Consider the following 22037-nt stretch of genomic DNA (forward strand, 5'->3'; position numbering starts at 1 on the left):
GGCAGCTCTGGCGAACAGCAGAGACTGACTCCCTCACCGTTCTCGCCACCTTTTCCAGGTGGTTTGTAGACAAGAAAAATATGGTACATACAGGGTGTTGTCGCATGTGCGTTTATTCTTCGTGAGTCCTCAAGAGCAGATGTCTGCGTAACTTGCGTTCCCAGCAGAAACAGTAGAAAAAAGAACGTGGGCGCTCGTCCCCATTAGGGAACAGGTACAGTTTCTAATACATTTATTGGAGGGAGGTCACTCGGCCTAAGGGTAACTGGGACCCTGATCCTCCTCCCAGCGCTTTTCACGGCCGAACCCATGACTGGGAAATTTTGCTTCGAGAACTGCTTGGTGGCCCAATGCTACTTTCTTTAAAGGCGGTGGCTCCAGTCCGCACCATCTGCGAAGCCCACTGGGGAACCGCGGCCACCTTGCGCAGTGGTTAGCGGGGTGTGCGGGCGCGGCGGGGAGCGAGCAGCGGCCCGGGGGAGGGGGACACGGTGTGGCCTGACTAGTTGGCATAAACCTGTAACTGCGAAGCTTTTTGGCGACCGCAAGTTCACGCGGTGGAGGAGGGCTGCGCCTGCCATTCTTGGTGTGATCGTAACAATAGCGCCGTGTAAAGAAGTTGCGATTTACTTCTCCCACGAAGCTGTTGGATTCTCACTGGGATTGTCTGCGTCGTCTTTCTGAAGTTTACTTACATTTCCAAGGACAGTCCACACACTTTCTAAGTTTCAAAACGGACTGTGGCTGTCGTTGGTGACACCATTCTTTGTACTACAGTTTACGTGCTTACTTAACATGCTTTATTAACATGTTGTATGCGCGTTAACTAAGAGCAGTGTTCGTATCTTCGATGTGTGTGTTTTTAACCGCATCGGCTTTCATCCAATTCATCTGGGCGCGTCACTTCTGGAATCTACCTCTTGATACAGTAATCAGAATTAGAAAGGCTCATCGTTCACTTACCCTCATCCTTTAAAACTTTTCCATTTAAGAAAATCGATGAACAGATCCTTTCTTGTAACTCGCTCCTGCACTACGTCTATTTTTATTTATTTTTCTGATTTGGCAGGGCTCAGCAATGCTGTCCGGGATTTTTTTTTTTTTTTTTTTTTTTTTTCTCCTTCCTCTTCTTCTTTGCTAGAGCAGATGCGGGGGTGGGGGAAGCAGGGGCGGGCTCCAGCCCGAGTCAATCCCACGGGGACCTCCACCCACAGCGCGGCGGGGCCGGGAACCGTGGTGGAAGGAAGTCTCGCTGACCAGTCGGTGCAAGGCTCCACCTGCAGCCACGCCGCGTAGGTTCTCCCCCTCTCGGCCACGCTCACTCACATTCACACACAAACACCACAGCCCTCCTTTGGGTCGGAGAAGACGCCAGCCAAAGGAGGCGGGGTTGCGGGAGGAGAGTCCGCTCTGCGCAATCCAGTCCGGGACTTGGCTCCGCCCGGGAGCCGCGGCCTCTCCAGTGACAGAGGAGTAGTGAGCGGCACCGGGTGAGGCTGCAGCCAACTCCGCTCCCCGCGCACTCGGCTGCCCAGGCGCTCGGGACGCAGTAGCGGCGCTTCTCCGCGGGGCCGACCGCCCGCGATGCCCGCTTAGGAGCGGCGGTAGCGGCCAGCGTCGCCACACCCGCGGCACAGCCCTCGCGGTCGCCGAGCGGGGCTACAGCGTGCCCCCTGCCCCAGCCCCCACCCCGCCCCCCACCCTGAAATGACTTGTTAATCCGCGCAGACACCACCGAAGGGACTCACCGGAGTGGAATCCAAGTGGAATTTGGACCTGGAGAAGACTTTCTTGAACATTCACTCCTTCCTTGTTGGTTTTTCTTTCTTTTTTCCTCTCCCCTTCTGCGCCTGTCATTGGAGATGAACACAGCGCGTTTGCATCCCAGAAAGTAGTCGCCGCGACTGTTACCCCCAAAGAGACAAGCACACATGTAGGAATGACAAAGGCTTGCAAAGGAGAGAGCGCAGCTTGCGGCCCGGAGAGATCTCCTCGATAATGGATTACTAAATGGGATACTCGCTGTACCAGCGCGCTCCGAGCCCCGGCCGCCTGCCCGTCGATGCACCGAAAAGGTACGGCTGGGGCGCCCCGGCGCGCCCCACCTCTCCGGGCGGCTCGCCTCCGGCCAGCGGGTCCCGGGGCCGCGGCCGGCCGGCACGCGCTGTCGGCTTTGTGGTAGCTGCGTTTTATTTTGTCTGGTGTCTGTCTCCCGTGCGTTGCCGGGCCCTTGGGGAGCAGTCGTGAGCCCGGCCCGCTCCTCTCCGCCCTGTGCCGGGGAGACCGCCCGGCTCCGTGTTGCGAGCTTCCCCACCCGCGCCGCGCACACGCCCGGCGCCGCCCGGGACCGCGACCGCGCGGTGCTGCCTGGCTGGGGGATGTGCGTACAGGACCCGGGGCTCGTCCTCACTTTCTGGCCAACGGGCAGCAGAGAGGCCCCGAGAGGGTGGGATTTTCAGAAGCTCCCAGTCCTGGTGCAAAGGCTGGAGAAGGGGTTCTGCCCTCGAGGGCTGGCGAACGCTGGGCAGCAGAGCGCTGTTTTCGCCCAGCACCAGGTTTGGGTTCTGGGGTGGGAGAAGGGGTTCCACAGAGACGGTGGGAAAGCGAAGAGAATCTTTTGTTGTCCGCTCGGGGTCTGGGCTGGGCTCTGTGGAGTGCGGGGAAACTTGTAATGGCCCTGGTACCCGTGCGCCCTGCCACTTGGTGACATCCCGGCTTTCGTGGCCGCTGGCACCAGAGGTTCCGGGCTTTGTTTGCTCGAGTGAGAGTGCCCAGGAACGGTCTCCTCTCGGTGTGGCGCGGCGCCCCCCGCCCTGGGTTCTGTCCCCCGCTGTAGCTCCCTTCTGGCCGGGCGAGGACAGCATCTGTCGCGGCTGCGTCCCCCTCCAGCACCGAGCCCGCCACGCCGGGGCTTGGCGGCCGCTGCGCTCTCCTCCAAAATCCACGAGGTCTCTCTAGGGAAAGGAGTTGTCCCTGAGGGGGAAGGGTGGGAAGACTTGGCAATAGATGACCCAGAGCTTGCTACCCAGACCAGGGCTCTGCCCAGGCCACCGGTTCTGGAGGTCCGAACTACTCGCTGCGTCCTAGAGAGCTCCCTCTCGGACAGTGGGGCGCTCAGGAGCTAGCCCGACAGTGCCCACCCACCCTGTAAGACCCTGCTGGGGTGGAAAGTGTCTCTTCTCCAGATTCTCTTTTTTCTCAGCTCCCCACTGTGGCACACGGTGCAAAGCAGGATCCTGAGGTCCGCTCCCTCCTCCCACGACCCGAGTGGTAAAGGGGGAGCCAGGGAGCAGTCCCGAACTTGTGCGTTTCGCGAAAGGAAACAGGATTCAGCTGTCTTTCCCGCTCCCTCGACTCCCCTCCGCCCGGCGCCGCCTCCTTTTCCACCGCGGGGTCACCCGACCAGGCGCTTCTGGAAAGTTTCTCTGAAAGCCAGGGGTGGCGGGCACGACAGGATTGGGGCTCAGCTTGTGCAATCTGCGGGAAACCGAACCCGGAGGGAAGCGTGTGGACCGCCCAGGATGCGGGGAGTTAGGTGCTGGCCCACAGGCAGTGGCGCCCACCGTGCGCAGTTTGGTTAGGGTCTCCGCGCTGCACTAGCTGGACCAGTCGAGGAAGGGTGGGGGGCGGGAAGTTAAGGGGGAGGGTTTAGGATGCTGGTGCGGCCACTGGACAGCGGCTGACGCACGGGTGGCCTGTGGGCAGGAGCCCGGACTCGCTGGCTTGTAAGTACCAGTTCCAAGTGCAGCATCCCCAGCCCCCCCCACCGCCCCCCACCCCGTGCCACGCGCAGTTTTCCAGCCGGCGGCGGGTTTCCAGGGAGGAGCGGAGACGGGAGCCAGGTGTTCATGGAGCGGGGGAGGAACTGCTGTCTTCACAGCCAAGGCAAGCACTTGCAGCCGCGGCCTCCGGCCTGTATCGGCAGTGGGCAGCCCCAACGTCCCTTCCGAGTCGGTCCTTGGGAGAAAGGTGGCTGGCTGCTTTGAGAATGCGGTGGCCAGTTACTGCCACGGGGGGATCGCTTTCTGCTTCCGCTGGATGGAAATCAAGTTGCTACTTGCTGAATGTGATCCATGAAAGGTTTAAAACACAGGCGTGCGCGGACACACACACACACACACACACACACACACACAGACACGCAGATGCTTGCACTTGTACGCACAACTTTCTTTGCCTCAAATCTGAAAAGATGTTTCACCGTGTTGCCGCGGCGTTCTGCCAGCAGGTCTCAGGAAAGCTATGTAATGCCCCCCAGCGCTGGTTGTTAAGTCTTTCCGGGGTAGGAAGGTCAGTGCCTCTGCCTCCTCTAATCCTGGTAATTGTCGGTCTTCCTTCGGACATATTTCTGGGGCGTCAAGTCCTCTCTGATGGCAGGGGAAAGACTGTTGGTTCCTGACACATGAATCCTTTATTTAGGCCTTTTCCCCAAAAGTAAAGATGCCTGTCCCCGATTCTGAATGAAAACATCGTATTTTTACACCTCCTCCAAGTGGCTACCAGAGGTCAAGATGGCAAGCATTTTATATGTTTTATTTTTTTAATACCCTGTTTAGTCTGCATGGAGTTTTATGATTTGCAGTAAGCTTTGATTAAACTACTCCAGGCACCAAAGTTAATTATTAACCTAACCTTAAAAGCAGTGGCAGACCAGTGTCTCCACCTATTAACCTAAAACTATCTGTTAAAAAATAATTGCACTATTTCAATTTGGTTTACCCATGCTTGTTTACCTGATGACTTTTATTTGAAACTTGAGTAACCCCCACCCCATATTATTATTTTGGTTCTAGGATATTCTTAAAATTTTTTGTTAATGCTTATTTATTGTTAAGAGACAGAGCATGAGCAGAGGAGGGGAAGTGAGAGGGAGACACAGAATCTGAAGCAGGCTCCAGGCTCTGAGCTGTCAGCACAGAGCTTGATGCGGGACTCGAACTTACGAACCGCGAGATCATGACCTGAGCCGAAGTTGGATGTTCAACTGACTGAGCCACCCAGGCGCCCCGGTTTTAGGATATTCTTGAATGAGGCACTTTGCCAAACAATCCGAAAGCAGAAAAGAATGGAATATCAGTCTTAAAACCTCATTTCTGGGTTGTCTTTTACCAATTTGATATAAAGATGCATTGTAGCTCCTGTTTCTTACTTACAGTCTTCCCAAAGCGTGTTATGTTTTGCAACTATCCCGCTGTGGAGATGGGCCACACTCTTCAATAATGCATGTAATCCACATATGTAAATTTTCAGCAGACACCCAAAATCATGGTCTCAGGAGCCATCTGCAGAATATATTGATTGCATACAACATCTACATTTAAATAGGCTAAAAATTCCTAAGAACTGGCATATAGACACTCAAATGTTGAATAGGTAAATCAATGAAAGAAATAGCCACACATGATTCACATTTCTCCACTTAGAGTGGACCTGGTACCCCCTCCCCGCCCCCCCCCCCCCCCCCCGTCCCCGTGGCTTCAAATAAGTGATTATTATCAAGTGGCAATAAGTGCAACTCTTTATTTACCCACACAGTGACACACATACACAAACACACAGCCCTCAAGTTCTTTCCAAGTCTAGTGAATGCTTTTCCCATCATTAAAAAAATATAGCATTTGCATTTTGAGTAGGCGGATAACATTGCTTAGTATGTTGAATCAGAAGGATGGCAAGAATTAGGAAGACTGTTATCTTCCCTGAATAAAAATAAGACACCCAAATTAAGAACTTGTATTAAATTCAAAATAAATACTCATGCTTTAAAAGCAAACGGGTAATTGCACTCCCATATGAAATGGAAGGAAAAATACTGTTTTGAACGAGGAGGTAAGTCGGATACTTTACTATGTGTACAGAGTGGTTCAGCTCTTTTCCGAGGAGGACAAAAGAGTGATCATGGGAAAAGAAGTTTTTTGGAACTAGATTGCCAAAAGCGAATATATTCTCCCCCTCCTATTTGTTTGCAGAAAGGAATCACGGAACAAGCCAAACTAATTGCAAAGGCTTTAATTAAGCATCTGCCGTTTGCAGCAGTATGTAAAGCCAGAGAGAGGCTGCACGGATCTCTGTATGGTTTCCCCCCTCCCCCACCCCAGGTTTAGACCATTTATTGTCCTCCTCCTACAGCGGGTGTGCCTGGAAGTTCACGTGTCCGGAGGAAGGCGGAGCCTGGAAACATCCTGCTGTGCCCTCCCGCATCAGTGTCCCCCTACTCTCTTGAGGTACCCCAGAGCCAAGTCACCTCTGAGATATTTCTACTCCACAGGGAAGGCTTTTCTCATCCACTGAGCTATGCTCTGCTGGCAACCTCGAGGTTGCCTCTTGGGGATGTGGTAGGGTAGGGGAGGGCGGGAGGCATTTAATCCCTCTGAAATGGGCAAGTAAGATGTCACACCACACAAACGTCAAGGGGAGGAGGCAGTACAGGCTCCTCAGAATGGGACTATGACAGTGGAGTATATACCCAAGGGCACCCTGCTTTGTGAAGCAGGTGAGTTCTTGCAAAACCTTTCGATTAGAGTCATTCTAATTGCAGTAATGGAGAGTGCCCCATAAAAGGATCAGTATTCGGATGTTTCCCAAGTCACCTCTTCAGCCGGGACCTCTCTCTCTTGGGTCTCTCAAGTAGTAAATGCCAAAAGTTAGGTAGCTCTTCTTGGATCCAATAGGTATCTCCCACCTAACATGTTTAGAACACCCGATTCTGGATCTTTCCCCCCCAAATATGCTTTTCTTATTATCATCTTCTCCATCTTGGTAACTGTTAGAGCTGCTTGCATGTAACCACTTAACAGTTATATCCTCCACTCTTCTCTTCTCGTCATCACAGCCGCTCCGCCTGCAAGGCTGCTGACCCCTCCTTCAGAATGCCTGAGGATGTCCTCCAGATCTCCCACCTCTGTGGCCCTCAGAGTAGCCAAGCCAGTGTTCTCTCCTGCTGCTTTTTACTGTGCCAGCCTCCCAACCAGTCTCCCTGCTCTGCTCCTGTCCCCCTATAGTCCTTTCTCAACACAGCAGCCAAAGTGACTTTTTAAAAACTTGAAGCCAGAGGGCGCCTGGGTGGCTCAGTCAGTTAGGAGGTGACTCTTGGTTTCTGCTCAGGTCACATGATCTTGGGGTTTCATGGGTTCCAGCCCTGCATCGAGATCTGCGCTGTCGGTGTGGAGCCTGCTTGGGATGCTCTTGTCTCCTGTCTCCGACCCTCCCCCATTCGTGCTGTCTTTGTCTCTCTCAAAATAAATAAACTTAAAAAAAAAAATCGAAGCCAGATGAGATCACTTTTGCTCAAATGCTTTCCCATCTCATTCCAGCAGAAGCCAAAGTGTGTCCTATGGCCTTTGTGGCCCTACATGTCTGTGCTCTGATCCCCACCTCTCTGACTCCCCACCCCCTTTGGGGCTATGTGAATATGCCAGGCATGCTCTCTTTATGGTCCTTTTTTTTTTTTTTTTTAATTTAAATTTTAGTTAACATACAGGGCAATATTGGTTTCAGGAGTAGAATTCAGTGATTCATCACTAACATACAACACCCGGTGCTCATCCCAACAAGTGCCTTCCTTGATGCCCCTTCCCCACCCACCTCCTTCCAGCAGCCCTCAGTCTTGTTCTCTATCGTTTAAGAGCCTCTTGTGTTTTGTTTCCCTTTCTGCTCTTTCCTGCCTTCCCAATGTTCATCTGTTCTGTTTCTTAAATTCCACATGTGAATAAATCATATTTATCTTTCTCTGACTTATTTCACTTAGCATAATATACTCTAGTTCCATCCATGTCCTTGCAAATGGCAAGATTTCATTCTTTTTGGTGGTTGAGTAATATTCCATTGTATGTATATGTGTATATTCCATTGTATGTATATACACACACATATATACACAACATCTTCTTTATCCATTCATCAGTCAGTGGACATTTAGTCTCTCCCCATGGTTTGGCTATTGTTGATAATGCTGCTGTAAACATTGGGGGGCACATGCCCCTTTGAATTTGTATTTTTGTAGCCTTTAGGTAAGTCCCTAGTAGTGCCATTGCTGGATCATCTTCAGGGCCCTTTGCATGGTCTTCACACTTGCTCTTCCATGGCTTTGGATGATTCTTTCCCCAGACAGCCATGTGATTTTCTCCTCATATCCTTAGGTCTCTGTGCAAATGTCACTTTCATAGTGAAGCCTTTTCTGATCACCTTATTTACTTCACCCTTTCCCCCAAGACTCCCTACCTCCCTGGACTGCCTCACTTGTTTCCCTTCTCACTTTTTACAGCCTGACAGACTATATGTTTTTTCTGTCTCCCACTCGAATGCAAGGCCATGAGGAAAGACTTTTCATGTGTTGTTCACTGCTGTATCTCCCAACACCTAAAACCCATGCCTGGCACATCATAGGCTATTCATGAGATGAGCTGAATCAACTCATTGATGAATCAGTACAAGGTGCATCTTTTTGCAAACACTAGTCTTTACCTCTTTTGTCTGCTCTTGTTTTCCTTTCTTACGTTTTCATCCAGTGGAATACTTCCTGCATATGTGAGTGAGTGAGTGAGTGAGTGAGTGTATAACACGGTCTTCCATGCACACAGGTGATATGTCTCATGCACCATTAGTGGAGCATTCACTGTGGGTTGTTTTCCCAGTCTTGGTGACGGACTGGAGCCTGCTCATTCCCACACTCTCACCCAGTCCCCTCTGTGGCCAAGAGCACACATCTGTGGGACACCTGGGTGAAGCTGGAGGGAATCTGAGTTAGGTAAAAAAGCAACTTGCCAAGAAACAGAGCTAGGAAGACAGCCAGCACTTGTGGGGATTGAGCTTTTGGCTTTGGCCTCATTCGGTCGGCATTCTAACCACTGGCCACAGAACTGTCTTGCTTTTCTGGAGTTTGCTAGTAGTACTTTTGAAAATTCACCTTTCTAACAGGAGGAAATGGTCTGCTAATGAACCCACATTTCTGCCCTGTACTTCTACTAGTACAGTGATAACTGTTGTTAAAGGTCTTGCACTTGGAGTCGCGTGTCCTGGGTTCAAGACTCTTCCTACCTTGGACAAGCCATTTAACCTCCCTGGAGCTACAGTACTTTATTTAATTTTTATTTCTTAATTTTTTAAAAATACGTATTCATTTTTGAGACACAAAGAGAGACAGAGCGTGAGTGGGTGAGGGGCAGAGAGAGAGGGAGACACAGAATCGGAAGCAGGCTCCAGGCTCTGAGCTGTCAGCACAGAGCCCGATGTGGGGCTCGAACTCACGAACCGTGAGATTGTGACCTGAGCCAAAGTCAGATGCTTAACCGACTGAGCCACCCAGGCGCCCCGAGAGCTGCAGTATTTTAAATAAAAATTGCGAATAGTAAACCTGTGCTTCCTACCTTCTACGACTGCTAGGAAGATAACATGAAGTCACAAATGTGAACGTTTTTGGTAAAATATGAAATGTGCTCTGGAAACTTGAGAAGTCTGATGCTAATTCCCTTCTCCCCAGCCCAGACCTTCCCGCCTCCAGCCTAGCAGAGACCTTGCTTCATCGTCTTCTAAACCATAAAAGATTATATGCTGTTGATGTCACATTTTAGCATAAACCACATTATGAAATTAAATAAGATCCTCAAGTTCACTGAAAATTCACAGTCTACATAGAGCATGTATAGCAGCCCTATTAATGAGAATGCCAACCGCCTGGAGTAATGAAAGCTTTCAGTGTGACCATTAAATCGGGCAAGGTCGGGGGGTGGCACTCTGCCAGGCATTATAAAAAGTAAGAGCATTGTTTTTGCTGAGGTAAGTCCTAAAATAGTTCATGTCAATGTAAGCATTAATGTAGAACAGACATGTCAGGGTGAACCAAGGGTAGTAGGAGAGGAGTTTTGATCCTTGCTGTAACAGGGGAGAACTCATTACGATTTTGTGACATACAATTTATAAATGTGGAGGGACTGTCAGGGGAAAGCAGTGGGCAGGTAAAGGGGCACTGCAGAGGCCATGCTTCTTAGGCACACATGACACACCGGGATCCGCATCCCATTTTTGGCCATTTACAAAGAGCGTGACTTTGAACCAGTTACGTCTCTGCCTCAGTTTCTGTCTGTAAGATGCTGGTATGATGCTAAGAAGAGGAAATATAACATCTGCAAAATTCACAGCACAATGCCTGGCACACGATACATGCTCTTTAAATACTAGATGTTATGATTTTCTCGGTGACGGTAGTCATGGAGAGTGCCCTGGTGGGACAGTACAAAGGAAATGGCCACAAAAGTGCAGCAGACAGAGATGATGCAAAGGAAACAGCTTTTGGACTAGAAATGAACATTCACACTGTGAGTTGGCCACAGGGACAAGGGTTTTAAGCTGGGAAGCGTGTGAAAGGGTCATTTGCACCAGAAGAGGAGTCGTGATCCTTTTCCTAACTTTCAATGTTGAAATATCACACCAAAAACGTGGAAGAAAAGACATTACACAAATAAAACCCTAGCAGGCAGCACAAGACTTTACATCACATAAGAGCCCAAAGGATGGCTAGTTTGTTTTCTTTTTTTAAATATGATAGCCTTCACTTCCCAACATTGAAAAATAAAATACACAACCTGCATACAACTAAAGAATCCAAGAGCAGCCCATAATGTCGGTTCAGGGATGAGCTGAATTGACCCCAAGGGCCATACCTGTCATAGGAGAGAGGCTTGTCTCCCCGCTGAGTGCTCCAGGAGGCGGTGGCTGGGACTTCTCCCAGATTGCCTTCCTGGTGGCCATACACTTCCCGCGTCACTCTTCTCTTGCCACGTATGAACTACACTTGGGAGAGCAGGAGTCTCCGTGCAGAAGCAAACTACTACCGTCCCCACCAAATGGAGCAGTTGGCCGACCCCAAGAGAGACAGCATTTACTGTACTGACTGGTATACTGCCATATTACCTGACATTTGATTCAGACAATAGTTCTCAGCAGCACCTCTAAAAGGCACAGGGACAGGGGCAAGAAACTGGTACTATCACAATTCCCTGATGGTCTCCCTCTCCACCCAGGAGGAGCAAGACTCCCTCCATGGCTTACAATTAGTTATTTTCATCGAGGAGAAAAAAAAAAATTGTCTCTTAAACTTTGTACGTGGAAAGAGGATGTCAAGAGAATGAAATAAATCCACAATTAACACACCCCAAAGGCCGAAGGGCCAGGCCCTTTCCAGCAGCAAGTGTGATGGCTGTTGCTTTGAAAGAACTGTTAGACAGGTATTTCCACACACAGCCCTTAGACCTTAGAGGCTTTCATTTAATGTGACTCAGCACTTTCTGGTGGTTTCCAACTAACCTGTAATTGCCATCTGTAGAATATTTAATTTAAAGAATCCACGCCAATTAAAACAATTTAGAAGGATCTCTACAAACTGATGCTTCTTCACCCCTCTCTTATCCCTTCTGCCCCCGCCAACGTATTTCAGACCAAGCCTCTGCCATGATTTGATGTGAAGCATTTCTAGAACACAACGGGCTGTGTCACTGAACACAGTGACAGCATGCCGCTGGAAAGTAAACATTTTAGGAAGTGGGAAGAAATGAAGAATATAGTAATTACATCCTGACGTTAGATGAGCCTTTTATAGACAAGCTTTTCTGTGAAGGCTCCATCCTTTTTTCCTTTCTCCTATTCCTGAATCTTCTTTTAAGGAACGTATTTTCCATCTTCTCAATATTATAGCGACTCCAGCCCTTGCCTCCCCCTCCCCCAGACTCCTACTGTCCTCCAACAAGGAAACTGAGAGAATGCTGATTGAGCTGGTGAATGGCAACGTTCCTTTCCTGAAAACGGAATGCTGTATGAAAAACTGCTTCCCACAAAAAAAAAAAAAGGAAAAAAAAAACCCACCCAAACAATCCAACAACTGTCTTTCCTCCTTTTTACCCCGAGAACCACAGGACTTCATTCACATATTTTGGTGTTTGAATGCATTTGTGCTTAGGCCTCAAATACCCAGGTGGAAAACCAATCTATTAAGCCTTTCATTATTCCAAAAATGTGAGCATCTGAGTCACTGAGAACATCCCCATCCCTGCATGGGGAGTGAGAAATAGAAACCAAATTGTTTGCGGCATTCGAAACCAGAGTGCATGCGGCCGAATGGCAGTTAGGTGGATTTTTTTTTTTATAGGAAGGATCCTTGTAAGTGGTCTGCGAGATGGATTCCGTGCTAATTCTTCTCGCATCATGAATGATGGCCCTAGCTAGACACTGTCGCTGGGATCTTCATCTATTAATCATGGAGGCTGCTTTCTTATTCGGTTGCCATAGTTTCAGTGCCTCAGATAGTGTTGGGGTGTCTTGGGAAAGGTTCGAGATATACTGGGGCGTGCAAGCTTCGCAGTTATCTTGGCACTTTGTGGTGCTCTGAAAGCACCGAAAACCGCCTCTCGTATAATTCAGTGTTGGATTAAAAGAGGCGACTTCTGAGAAGGTCTCTCTGGACCTTGTTATGTGCACATCCAGCTGATATCTACTCCAGGATCTGCCTCTTGCTCAGTCTTCCTGGTGGGGGGGAGGGGGGAATGACCGTCCAGGGGCCGATGTCACTTTCATCTTTCGACAAGAAAGCCGAAGGGTGCGAGCTCTTCGTTAAGGCTATTCACAAGTGCGGAGGTAAATGAGGGCGTGCGTGGCTTTGCTCAAAACGTCAGGTTCATGATTCGGTTTGGGCTCTGCAGCTTGCTGACTACACGGAAGGACCTCAGGAGCGCCGCACGCTTTGGCGTGGCGATGGAAACGGTCCGTGCTTTAAGTTCAGGTTTAACCTCTATGATTCTCTTAGGCTTGATGCACCTTCCTGAGGAGCTAGAGATCATTTCGCTGTATTTTGCGACCCTGGCCCACAGGGCTAACAGCCCTGTCAGCTCTGGAGTCCATGAGCTTTTTTTTTTTTTTTTTTTTTTTCCTTTCTGGAATTCTCATCTTTGGCAGGTTTTGTTGTTAGGTTTGTGACTTCAGGGTTGATTAGGAAAAGCTGCCTGGTGGTGTATGTATTGGGTGACCGAGTCCAGAAAAGACAGGGAGGAGGAAGTTGCTGCAAGAATGAGATACACACACACCCAGTGATTTATGTGTTTTGTGGGTGATGGAGAACACAGCTTTCCTTTGTTAGGTGCATTTGGCCGTGTGGAACAGATACTGGTACGCGTCGTAATGCTGGAGTTCCCATCTCTCAAGTGGACTTTCAAGGACTCCTACCAGTCCAAGCCAAGCCATTTCATTCCTTTGTAGATTAAAACATAAAACAATCTCACACTTGAGGCACACAGCACTGAAGTCAGGACATGCGGGGCCTCCAACAAAAAACCCAGGCAGATTCACGGGAAGAAAACCTTGAATTCATTTACCATCGGCCCTAATCTAGAAAACTGGTCACTTCCCCCCCCCTCCCTTACTAGAAAATGACTAGTTTTTATTTCAGGGTGGGAGCTTCAAAGCAGCCGTTTAAAATTTTCCCAGTCCCAGCCTGCCAAAATTTTTGAGTAAGATCAACAAGCGTTTTTAATGCACGTGTCTATTATATTGACCCCTCCCCTCCCCAACCACACTAAATGATTGATTTTAGAGGCCAATAATTTCAAGTAAATTAAAAGGATAACATGGCCTTAATTGCTACTGGCTTCACCAGGCTTCTGGGCACCAGAATTCCTCGTGGAGAAACGCTTTTAAGTGTCACAGCAGATTTTGATCATGTGGTCTGGCTTACCCATAGGCCGCAATTATCAGCACCCCCCTTTCTCCCCCTCCCCTTCCCACTATCTCTGGGAAGCAAAGAAAACATGCATTTGTAAATTCAGTATTATGGACCTCTGATTATTTGGCAGGATAGAAAATAGGTCTTCTTCATTTTACGGTAGTCTCACAAGTAAGTTTTGTTGTTTTTTTTTTAATTTTTCTTAAAGGCATAGTGATGGGGAGGACAGTGGTACTAATATTTCCGATCAGAAGCTTTTTTTTTTTCCTTGGAAGAAGAGTTCGTGTGAATTCAAGTTGCTGTCCTCTTGACAATAATGAGACTGTGATTACTCTTTGGTGTCCAGGCGGACATCGTATAGCATATGCAGCCTAAAGAAAAGCAAACAGTACTTTTGTGTGAATGTCTGTCAGATGCAATATGGACTTTAATTAACCTTAATTAATGATTTCTGATTACAGATTTTCTTTTGTGCCTCCAAGACGTCAGTGCCTTGGAGGCTGTATTTTTGGTGGAACATTTTCAGACGGCAGTGACTTGAACACGCTTCCATTATGTTGCCATGCAAAACACACTAGGTTCCTCTATGAAAAATGTGATTCTGTATCATTTGCAAAATGGTCATGTAAAGAAAGAAGAATCACTTGAGGGGCAACTGACATTTATAAGTGGTACAGAGTACTTTCAATCTTCGGGGGACGCATTTTTAACTTTAAAGGAATTTAGTTAACAAAATTGATGGTATTTACTGGCTCCTAAGGGGATGAGAGGCCATTCCTTTTCAAGATGGAATGGGACTTTGAGGGTTTTTTTTTTTCAATTTTTTTTAATGTTTATTTATTTTAGAGAGAGAGAGAGAGACAGAACATGTGTGAGGGAGGGGCAGAGAGAGAGGGAGACACAGAATCCAAAGCAAGCTCCAGACTCTGAGCTGATGGCATAGAGCCTGACGCAGGGCTTGAACTCACGAACTGTGAGATCATGACCTGAGTCTAAGTCATGAGTTCTTTCAAATGAAAGGTAGTCTATGCTGGGGGCAGTGGACCAAGTGGTATTTCCTTTGCCCAAAAGTACCTGTTAAGTGTGTGCTAAACATAATGACTAGGGAATAGGGTAAGCATGGGAGAGAAAGAGGTCTTACTTTTCGTTAAAAGTACTTTTTCCTGTGTCAGGAGTTTTACTATAGATATCAAGAAGCTGAATTATAATGTTAATGTGCAACTTATGTTCGACTTTTAACTAGAGGGTCTAATAAAAGTTAGATATAATATATTAATTATATTATAAGTATCGTATTAATTAAATTTCTGTGTGAATAATCATTTTGTAGCTTACATAAAACTCCAATAGCACATAACACATCTAGTTTAGCATAATTTGTGCTTATGAATTATAAATGCTTAACTTTTACAATTAAGCTTACCGATCTGTAAGCATCATAAGGAGAAATTACCTAAATTAAATGGATTTGTCACATTTGCTGTGCTGTGTTCTAGCGTAGTGATTATCTAGAATAATTTTTGAGATGGTTGTCCCATTGTGTGCAATACACGTTTACTTTTAGTGCAAGTAAAGTCAACGCAAGATCCCAGGCTTGTTCAGCGGAGGGGAGCTGCTGATGATACAGAGTAGAAACGAGAGTAGCTTTCCAGGGTCGCCAAGAGAAAAGGTCGCAAGCATCTACTGGGTACTTTTCTCTTTAAAGGGATGTACAGAGTACAGGGAAAGGCTTTCTATTCAAAAGTCAACTTTTCTCTACAAGGTGTTTCCTCTCATTTGTGACGAGGGGAAGTTCAGTGTGTTGAATATGCTGGTTAATTAATTCTCGTGGGATATCGTGGAGGGCAGAGCTTTCGTTCCCGTATTTTGTCGTGTCCAGAACATCAGACCTGTTAATATTGCCCAAACACATCCGCTCCCCAGAATGAAAAGGACAACATAATTGCCTCTGCTGTTAGAAAACAGCCACAGCCAGTTCCCCAGCAGATCCTACAACATGCCAGGTGTGCAAGAGAAGGCTTTGAAATGTTGTGAATAGCTTGACATTATCACTGTGTTATTGAAATGCAAATTCTGCTGAGCAGAACTTGAAAGGGTTTTGTAAGTAGGACTAGGACAATGTCTTTTCTTGCTTGTTGTCAACCATACCTACTAGTCTTAACTCCAAAGGCTCTTTCTATTAAAAGTCATCATAGCATATTTGCAAATTTCATTGTTTCTCACTGCCTGTGTTTCAAGTGAAGACACATCTTCCCAGAGTGGCACCTTCTGGGCAGAGGATGCACTGGCTTCCAGCAGCGAGGTGCCAAGACAGGACTGTTCTGCCTAGGAAGGAGTCTTGCTGAGTCCCACATCACATTCAGATATCAGGCGTGTTGATAACCACCAACATGAACGGTATTTAACAGTGTTATTATTAATGATAAAGACCTTATTTATATCACAAGGATATTTTGCAGAGCGCGTTTATAAACATTGCCTCATTTAACATCATTACAACCCAGGTTAGGCAGGGCAGGTATTATGCCCAATTTAAAGATGAGATAACTGAGGTTCAGAGAGGCCAAATAATTGGCCTAAGAGTACCTCCAGTGAGGGAAGGGCTTGCGACAGGGTCCCTAATCTTCTGAACCTGAGTTTTGTGCTCCTCCACCCCACTGCCCTGTTTGCTCAATACTTAAAAATTTTTGAAAAACGACGACAGCCTCCCAACCATAGATGTTCCTACTGTGCAGATTGAACACGGACAGAACAAGTTGAGAGGCAGCTTTTCAAGAGGGCACCTGCGTGGCTCAGTCAGCTAAGCGTCCAACTCTAGATTTTGGCTCAATGCATAATCTCAAAGTCATGGGATCGAGCCCCATGTCGGGCTTCGGGCTGATAGCACGGAGCCTGCTTGGGATTCTCTTTCTCTCTCCCTCTCTGCTCCTCCCCCATTGACATAAATAAAATTAACAAAATTTTTTTAAAAAGGAGCTTTCCAAGGACTCCACCTGAGGTTATCAGTGCAAATGGACCTACGTCCCTGCTTCTCAGTGGAATGCCATTTCAGGACATTGTCTCCAGAGGCTCGTAGGGTCTTGAGTTATCATCTGAAAGGAGATGAACTGCAAAATGGAGGATGTTTTTAATGGGGATTCTAGTCCTGTTTGATAGAAGGGATCCAAATAAACAACACTATTAAGGTACACCTTGTCCCTGGGGCACAGTAGAATGGAGGGACAGAAGGGTGAACCACACATTCCGGCAGGAGTATCCTCCAGGGGCTGATAACTTGTACCCATTGACACAGGAGCATGTTTTTAGCAAGGAGTAAACTGACCGTATGGCACAATGTCAGTGGATCTTCCCTCTGACAAAGGTCATTTGACAGCCTGGTCCAGTCTATCAGGCCTAGTGAAAGCAGCAAATCAATTTAATCCAACAGATCATATATTTAGCACTTACGCCAGGCAGATTCTAGATATGCCGCAGAGGTACAATGATGACCTAGTGCAGAATTTACCCATCGACTGTGTACCCAACGTGGGCCAGACCCTGGGCCCACGTTCTAGCAAGCAAAGTAGATATGTGAAAACTCGCTCTGGTGTAAGGTCTGATTACTCTCCATCCCTAAAGCAGAGTGCATTTGCTAAGCTGGGGTACTTAGCTAAGGATACTAAGAAGGACAGGAAGGGAGAGTTCTACCCAGCCGGGAGGTCAGGCAGGACTTTGTGAAGGAGGAAGCATCTGAGTTGCCTGAAGGAGTGAGGTTTCAGTAGGTGAGAGGGCAGGGGAAGAAAAGCCGGGGGGCTAAGGGAAAAGCGTGAGCAAAGGCTCAAAGCAGGGAAATAGAGGACTTGGCCCCAGGGCGGCAAGGGGTCCTCCTGCTGACTTGGGGATGTGGCGTGGAAGGCTGAGGACAGAAGGGGATTGAGAGCACTCTGTTGGGGACTCTGCCATGCTCCAGAGGGACCCGGAGCTGCAGACAACTGAAGCTTCCCAGCAAGAAGATGACATCATCAGAGGTGGCCTTTAGAGGTAGAAATCTGCCAGCACTGTGTGTGGAACAAAGGAAACGGATTCTGAGCAGGTTGGTAAGATACAGGCGTCAGGACATAGGGACCAGTTGGACGCGTTGGGTGAGGAAGGAGAAGGAGGGAAAATGGCTCCAAGATGTCATAACTGGGGAACTGAGAGGAGGGTGGGGGGCAGTGGCCAAGAAGGAACTCCAGTTTACAAACAAAAGAGTTCATATTTCACAGCCATCTTACCCCAGATTTAAAGGACACGTAACAGGCCAAACACCAAAGCCTTGGCCCTAGAGCCCTACTGTGCTCACACCCAGCTTTGTAGAGCGAGCACTAAAGATTTTGAAATTAAGAGTGTTTCAGCTGTCAGGGAGCCTGGGTGGCTCAGTTGGTTAAGCATCCGACTCTCGATTTCAGTGCAGGTCAAGATCTCGCGGCTCATGAGTTCGAGCCCCACGTCAGGCTCTGCGCTGACAGTGCAGAACCTGCTTGGGATTCTCTCTCTCCCCCTCTCACTCATGCTCATGCTCTCACTCTCAAAATAAATAAATGAACTTAAAAAAAAAAAAGTGTCTCAACTGTCACATTTGGTCTGGGAGCTGGGACCACTTTCTCAACATTTGGGAGGTTAATGCCGTAACAAGAGGCGGATAACCTGAGAACGACTGAGGGACCATCCAGCGCATCGATAAAAACAGGTTACAAAAGGAGTGGCCAAGTGCTGACGGCTCCCCACCCCACTCCATGTTGGGCCTATTTATATGTGTTTAATCTCTTGAATTGCCTTATGCGACCAAAAATGTTATAGATGATGTAATTCACAAAACACAAATAACACCTAACTTGTGTTGTTTATTTAATAAGACAGGGTTAGCAGACACGAGGCCTTATTTGCCGCCTTGTGCTAAAACTGAACACTGTGTATGTAGTGGAAGGAAAAAAAAAATGTGTTTAATAAGATCTTACTTTGGAACAAAGAAATCTTCATTACATCAGTGACTGAGGTATCTCGGGTTTCATTTTATGGGATCAACCTTTAGATAAGGGCCGATATAAGTACAGCTGTCCAGCAGAACCCTCCGATGTCGTTAAGAGTTGAAAATAACCAATATTAACACTGTGAAAAAAAAGGATCCTAAAAAGATGGGCATTCTCTAGTTACCCTCCATATGACATCTTTCTTTCAGGGGTTTCTAAACAAAACCTGTACCAGGAAAGCCTTACTCCATATTTTAAAAAGAGAGTAAATAACGGAAGTAACACAGAACAGGATGAATTTCCACAGGGAGGCCTAACAAACCAAGTTTCTAGAAGGGAGACAAGTTCCCTAAGTTTGCCTTCAAGTCTTATTTTAAAGGCCAATTCAAATTCAACATTAAGGAGTAATTTCATACCTATATATTACGTGGGGACACCATACCTCAGTGGGGTGTCAGAACGCTGAGAGACTGAACTCCAGATTACGACTGTGAGAATACTTTGCTGTCCTGTTGTTTCCAACTTGCAGGCTGCCCTCTAGTGTTAGTTTATCTCAACACAACCACTTTGGTGTAGCTCCCGTGAAGGTGAAAAACGAGGCAGGGATTCTAAGCAGCTAGTCAGCAGTTAACCCAGCCTGGCTAGACACGGTCTCTAAATAGAGGGTTAAGAAGCTGAGGATGCCCGGGGCGCCTGGGTGGCTCAGTCGGTTAAGCGGTTAAGCGTCTAACTTCAGCTCAGGTCGTCATCTCAAGGCTCATGTGGGTTCAGGCCCCACATCAGGCTCTGTGCTGACAGCTCGGAGCCTGCAGCCAGCAGCCTGCTTCTGTTTCTGTCTCCCTCCCTCTGCCCCTCCCCTGCTCATTCGTGCTCTCTCTCTCTCTCTCTCTCTCTCTCAAAAATAAACATTAAAAAAAAAAGAGAGAGATGGGGCGCCTGGGTGGCTCAGTCGGTTAAGCGGCCGACTTCGGCTCAGGTCATGATCTCATGGTTCGTGAGTTCGGGCCCCGCGTCGGGCTCTGTGCTGACAGCTCAGAGCCTGGAGCCTGCTTCTGATTCTGTGTCTCCCTCTCTCTCTGCCCCTCCCCTGCTCATGCGCGTGCTCTCTCTCTCTCTCTCTCTCTCTCTCTCAAAAAATAAACATTAAAAAAAAAAAAAGTATGAGCTCTGGAGTTTCCTATTCTACTAAGATCTTGGGAAAGTTACTTAACCTCTCTGTGCCTCATTTTCCTCCTCTGTAAAAATGGAATACAAGCAGTGCCTACCTCTGAAGGCAATTCTCATGACTCAGTGTGACTGTGTGTACCACAATGATGTCTGGTATACAATAAGCACTCAATAAAAATTAGCTATTATAATTTGACAACAAGTCCTCTTACTAGAACCGGCTAAATTCAGTGTTTTATGTCACCAGCAGGGTATGGTTCTTGGCATAGAAGTTAAAACTGAAAAGACAAGATGATGACAAGATGATAGCATCCAGAAGAGCCTTGCTGCCTGCTTCTGTCTCTGCCTGTCTGCTCTTTTGTATGCCACAGCATTATTCACAATAGCTGAGTGAATCGCCATTCATTATTTTATTTAGGAAATATTTAGTGCATACCTACTATGTGCATCAAGCTGTATTATATATTAGATCATACTGGATACTTCCAAAATATTAAATAAAGTGTTGGGTGGGGCAACTAGGATTCGTTCCATTTTAAATTTGCCTTTGTTGGGGTCTAGTGCCCAGTTAGGAGCCTGGGCTGGTCAGGGTTATGCCACATGTCCCAAGCTACAACTTTCTCGTGTTCTGGAAACAGAGGATATAGAAATTCCAAGGAAATAATACAGAAGGGTTTTATCGCTTAGTTTTCTGTATGCGGAATTTCGATCGCATTTAACGTTATATGTAAAATCACAAAATTCAGAAATTTTCACTAACAAAGAGGGCCCAAAGATCTGTTAATTTAATACCTGACTCAGAACCAATGTATAAATATGAAGAGGTTATTTTCTGCAACACAACTTTAAGTTATTACGTGGCATTGAGCACTTATGCTAGCAAACTGAAAACGTCACATTGATTCATGGGCCTTAAACTCTTGTTTTCCACCAAACCTAACTAACGTGTGAACCCCAAAACAGCAGAGCGGATGGGTTGCAGAGTAAATCCCTAGTCCGACCCAGCCTTCGCGCCTACCTCCCTGAGGTGTAATGAGAAGGCAGAAAAGAAGGTGGGTGATCACAGAGGAAAAACAAAGGCCAAACTGATCATCAGTTCTCCAGCAAACACAACTTCATTCTGGCTCTACCCATCCCAAGTATTTACTGCTCTGGGCAAAACCTAATTCACAAAAATCAGTAAGTTGCTGGTCAGGAGTTAGGGAATGTGCTATCAAGTCGGAGCTTGGACACCGGGTACATCCGGAGTTGGATAATAGGAACTGGGGCCCCTCCTCCCTGGTGGCATGGAGTTTTGTGTTCGTTTGGTACCCATCCAAACGCAGGACCATCTGACAGCTGTTTGGTGTTTCTTGTGAAATGGACTTGGGCCATGGCCAGATGCTAGTGGACAGATGTTCACAACACAAAACCTTCACCGAAATAGGCGCTAATTGGCACCCTCCTAATGATCTGAACAAATACGGCAGGAATGGGCTGGGTCTGCCAGTGACCATCTCAGCGTCCAAGCCTGCCTCCCTTGCTTAGCGGGGAGGCCTGGTGGGAAACCGCTTTCTCCACACTCCAGGATTTCGGGTTCCCGGACTCCTGGACAGAAAACCTCCAAAAGGAGTATCTGTTGTTTATGTCGTGTGTAGGTATGCTTGTAGGCATGTGCTTATTAACAAGTGAAACTTCTCAAAAAGGTGACCAGATCAGGGACCTTTGGAGTTCGCCCACCAGCCACCGAGGCAAGTCTTAAAGCACAGAATCTTCTCCACAAATTTGGTTTCTCTGCGGTAATTTTTGAACAAATACTGTCAAAATAATCACATGTTACCTTCACGTGAACCCTCAAATAGAATATGTGTCCTTCATTTCATACCTTTGACTGTGACGGTTAGTAATAGCTACAGTGTAACTGCGTCCCAACATTTTGGTTAAAATGGAGTTTTAAGAAACCCAAATTAGTTTCAAGGGAATAGTTCAGGGGCAAACTGGTTTGACAATGCCCTATTCATAATTAGGTGGACTTGCTCCCACATGTACAGGCTTATAATTTACTGTCTTTGATTTCAACAGTTAAACTGTCTTTTAGTGCCTGAAGCACTTTTTCCGTGGGGGTTTCTCTCCTCTCTGTTTTGCAAGTCGGGAGCAAACTTTTAACTCCTGACTCATTGCTAATACGATCTGTTACC

General features: G+C 47.3%; 1 protein-coding gene and 1 long non-coding RNA gene across 4 annotated transcripts in view; one reads left to right on the forward strand and one right to left on the reverse strand.

The window, feature by feature from the left end:
- Positions 1–1342: 1342 nt before the first annotated feature.
- Positions 1343–22037, forward strand: part of SEMA6A (semaphorin 6A) — a 135423-nt gene continuing 114728 nt past the window's right edge. For 2 of the 3 annotated variants that reach the window (XM_060636319.3, XM_060636320.3), the window contains exon 1: positions 1346–2075. The gene's annotated coding sequence lies outside the window, so the exon portion shown is untranslated. Of the gene's footprint in view, positions 2076–22037 lie in introns of all 3 variants that reach the window. The other variant, XM_060636317.3, reaches the window with a different exon arrangement.
- LOC132681654 (uncharacterized) overlaps positions 13622–22037 on the reverse strand; it is a 118304-nt gene continuing 109888 nt past the window's right edge. Inside the window, exon 3 of the long non-coding RNA XR_009611178.3 lies at positions 13622–14076. This is a non-coding gene — a long non-coding RNA (uncharacterized LOC132681654). The remainder of the gene's footprint in view (positions 14077–22037) is intronic.

Source organism: Panthera onca, chromosome A1 (genome assembly GCF_046562875.1).
Source record: "Panthera onca isolate mPanOnc1 chromosome A1, mPanOnc1 haplotype 2, whole genome shotgun sequence".
NCBI lineage: Eukaryota > Metazoa > Chordata > Mammalia > Carnivora > Felidae > Panthera > Panthera onca.